This window comes from Chenopodium quinoa, unplaced genomic scaffold (genome assembly GCF_001683475.1).
Source record: "Chenopodium quinoa cultivar QQ74 unplaced genomic scaffold, ASM168347v1, whole genome shotgun sequence".
Taxonomy (NCBI): Eukaryota; Viridiplantae; Streptophyta; class Magnoliopsida; order Caryophyllales; family Amaranthaceae; genus Chenopodium; species Chenopodium quinoa.
This window is the reverse complement of record NW_018742204.1, coordinates 15,994,416-15,998,940: the sequence shown is the minus strand read 5'-3', so window position 1 is coordinate 15,998,940 and position 4,525 is coordinate 15,994,416. Positions and strand designations below refer to the sequence as shown.

The 4,525-nt window shown below is 36.3% G+C and overlaps 1 pseudogene; it reads right to left on the bottom strand.

Annotated features, from left to right (window-relative positions):
• Positions 1-2,321: 2,321 nt before the first annotated feature.
• Positions 2,322-4,065, bottom strand: LOC110720018 (annotated as a pseudogene).
• Between the last annotated feature and the right edge of the window lie 460 nt (positions 4,066-4,525).

Here is a 4,525-nt window from a genome sequence, read left to right as displayed (position 1 = left end):
AATCTAAGCATGATTTCTACATCATAATATCAATAAAAACCACTAAAGTCCTTACTTGGATCCCTCGTACCTCTTTCTAATAACAAAATACACACGTTAGTAAATTCAAGGAAAACAATAAATAAAACAATTAAATAATTGAAATAAGGATTTGGGACCAAACCCTCAGAATTTAAAACCTTTCACGTCTAGGGCGAAGGCAACTTCAAATAATTCTAGGTGTATCTAGGTCTTGTGAATGCGGAATTTTGTAAAAAAAAAAAAAGGGGGGGGTAGGTTTAGAAAAGAGAGAGAGAAGCTTTAGCTTAGAGAGAGAAAGAATTAGAGAGTTGATGATTGTAGACGATTCAAAACGGAGTTTTTAGGAGGCTATTTATAGAGAAAATCAGCCAAAAAGATAGAAAATCGAACCAGAGTCCTGACGTGAAAAAACAGAGTTAGCGCCAGACGCTAATGCTAGCGCCAGGCGCTAATGCTGGCGTTAGGCGCTAATCAGGTTTTTGACGCGTTTTCTAAAATCAGATAGAAATTAACCGTACAGGAGGATAAAATCGTATTTTCCTCAAAAACACTCTTTTATTCTGATTAAAACTCTAAAAAGTCAACAAAAGTCAATTTATCAATGCTAATTGAATTAGGAATGAAAAGAACCTTCTAGAAGTATCTAGAAGACTAAAACCATTCCTAATTGCATTAGGAATGATAAATCCATATTAGGCCCTCCCCTAGATCATTGGGCCGCATATAATGTTCAAACCGGGCCCAGATTAGTAATTTGGCCATAATTTCCTCAATATTCATCGGAATTGGGCTTATAATATATCGTTGGAAAGCTCTTTTCAAACCCCATCCAACTACACTACTATTGGACCCATATCATGGACCAACCAAACTGGATTGGCTGTTTTCTTAAAATAGATTTTCAAAATACAGAGAGAAAAGAAAAGAAATTAAAACTATCCGCAACACTAGACTTTCCACACTTTCACTTCATTTGATTATGATTCGATGTGAAAGGTACTCATCACCGGGTTTGGTTTTGGGGAGACAGAAATGGGTGTCTACAACTACCTCCGTTATAGGTTATGTGCAACGATTTGATATAAAATAGAGAGGGAAAATGTGTAATCGTTGCACATAACCTGTAACGGAGGTAGTATAAGTTTCCTGTAAAAAAAAAAAAAAAAAAAAGAGAGAGAGAGAGAGAGAGAGAGAGAGAAATATATAAGTATTATAGTATAGAAATGACTCAGTCACTCAGATGAGAAAAGTAGCTTAAAAGAAACACTAGTATTGTTTTCTACTTCGTATATGATTGTATTCTTAATTAAAGTATCACATAGTGCATGCTAAACTTTGCATTTTAATTAGCCCACGTAATTGTTTTAAATCAATAGAATCTATATCCAAACATGAAACAACAAAAGTTGACGCACCTCCAATTTAGCAATTTCTAATAAAGCAGATCAACATTGAAAGTGTACATTAGATTAGCATCCAATAAATCTCCATTAATCATTACTCTTGTTAATGATTACACCACAGTAATCTCCTAACCAAGCATCTAAAACTTTTTGCTCAAAAATCTCACACATTTCTTAACCTATAATCCCTTCATTCTTACAAAGATTTTCCTAGTTAGAAGCAATTACGAGACAAAAAAAAAAGTCAAAACAAAAACAACATTTAAAATCGAACAATTACTTTCGATTTTTTTAGTTATAATTTTGCAATAATTTATATCTCATAAATAATACTATCGAAAATAGTATATAAATCGACAAAGCTACAACAATTACCAGTTTACCACCACCACCTGTAAATCTGTGACTTCACAGTGAATAGATTAAAAATTAAAGGCTCAAATAAATTATTTCAAACAGAATCAACACTATCCCTAGACTATCAACAATATTTCTCCACGTTAACAAACTGCCAACAAAATTTCACATGCATCTTTACTATCTAATCTCTATGTCCGAGTGATCCTATTATTTTTTACTACCATTGTCACCATTTAGCTCTTGCTAGTATACACTTGTAGCCTTGTAGCATGATCATCTTATTGTAAACAGCTTGTAACCATTTTTTTAAATCAACGGGTGACCTCGCAATTAAACTTGCCACTCGGTCATACCTCGACATCTTAAATCAACTGATAAGGAAGTTATTCCGTCTTACCAACAATATCAACAAGAGAAATTTAAATTTTTCCATATGGGGTTTTAAGACGGTTCGATTTTAAATTAGTCGGAGTTTACTAAATTTTGAATATACCCCACCTAACAAAAATATTTAAAATTAGAGTGGTAGCAATCAAATTGTACCGATCGATCTTAACAATAATAATTACAAAAACTAATAATGTACACACATACACGAGGACGTGATAATCTTGAACCACCCAATAATTTTATAACCCTCACCCGTCGGAAAGCAACACCACAGCTGACGACGACAGTGGGGAATAGAGAAGATCATAAGGGGCCCAAAGACTATCCAAAGGACAAGGACGATTAGAATCAATTCTAAGCCAAGGTTTACCCTTACCACTCCAATGTAACAAACTAACAGGCCCAGGATGTAAATCTCTACATAACCCTCTAATATTATCACCCCCTAATCCATGTTGATTCCATCGATGTTCAATTCTCTGTACTTCACCTCCAAAAACAAGCAAAAATGGCGGCAATGAACCCAGTTGGTAAATACGGTGTCGTTTTTGCAATCTCATCCAATTCTCGAGTTTTGAGGTGAACCCACCTTTTCTTCATTTGTTTACATCGATTACCATGACCCCGGTGTTGAAGTAGCAGGGTGGTCGCTCTCGTTTCTGGAAGGTTCTAGAGAGTTCTGAGGTGGTCCAGAATTTCGGGGTGAAGTAGCTGGTGAAGTTAGCGTGACAGTATTCTGGAGCACCGAGTACGTGGGCTCGGAGATCGATGTTCCAGAGATTGGAAACGTCGTCGACGACAATGAGATCGGAATCGAGATAAATCACGCGATCGACGGAGTTCGGGAGGAGTTCAGCGAGGTAGATGCGCGCGTAATTGAGGGGTTGATCGAGTGCGCGGCGAACGGAGGTGGAGATTTTGCCGCGGACGAGGAGAGGGTCGAAGTGGAGGAGAGAGACTGAGAGAGAAGGGAAAGTAGAGGTGATGGTACGGTTGAGGTTGTGGAAGTGGCGGGAAGAGGTTAAAAAATGAAATGCGATGTTTTCCGGGCAAGCCGAATGGCGTAGGACGGAGAATACCGCGGCTATTGAGCCGCGGAGGTATGTTGTATCGAGGGTCATGGCAATGTGGATAGTTGCGCCTTGTGTTCCCGCAACGGCGCAGTTTACGCCGTTGCGGAACGCTAGGGCTTCGCGGAACTGAGGGATATCCCTCGGCTCCGCGGAGCCGAGGGTGAGAAGAGTGAGGAGGAGGAGGGTGAGTGAGAGGGGGAGTGGCATTGTGGTGGTGGGATAGGATAGATATTGGGAGGAGATTTTGATGTATTTTAAATTTGATGGGAAATTGTTAAATTTGTCTTGGATGAGTGAAAAAAACAATGAATATAATCGGTGGAGTTGGGGAGAGGGTGGGGTCAAGGAGAGTGATATTGTTGTTGTCAAATGGAAGAGCGCCAGGCTGGAAAGATGGGTCCTTGAATATAGTTTGTTTAAAAGGAAGGATTGTAGGAAATTAATTTGAGGGAGTACTGTAGAAGAATTTATGAGGAAAAGCTGGAGTGAATATTAAAGAAATAATAATAAGTGTTCTTAAGATCCGTGATTGAGGATAGTGATGGAATTGAGTTGGGAATTTGGGATGCTTCTATTTGGCCTTGGTAGAAAACTACGAATTCTTTTGCCAAATTTTAGGTTTAACTCTGTTTCCCATGTAAATGTTTGTTTTGAGTTTGTTAGATTGAGTATAAGATATTCTTTCTTTTTGGATACTATAAAAACTTTATTTGGAGTACCATTCTAATATCTAATACCCCATTCAAAAAAATTCTAGTATCTCTTTCAAATGAATAAATATATAAATAAAATTCTTATATCTAATACTTCCTCCGTATCTTTGATTACACAATCTCCTTAGAGAAAAAATAAAGTTAGAAAAAGAAACATTTAGCCTACTATCACTTCTCTATACTTCATTTTTTTTTTAATCCATGTATGTATTATTGTATTGTGATATAATATAGTTTATAGATTACTAGTATTATTAATTTTTTGTTGACGACAATATAAAATATACGGATGTAGTAGTTTTTTATCAATATCTACTTATCAAATAAGATTGATATCTATTATTTTGAACAGATAGATAAACATAAACTCACTCAATAAAGAGTAGTAAATTATGGAATCTCATCTCCAAAGAGCATATGTATTTTTATCGTACTCATAATTTAATTTCACCGTTAAGCTTTAATATTAAGACTAGAATAGACTCGATGTACAATAACTCATTGTAGACCCAACCTTCTAGTGTTTCATACGAATGTGATTATATCATACGAAATGTTATTATAT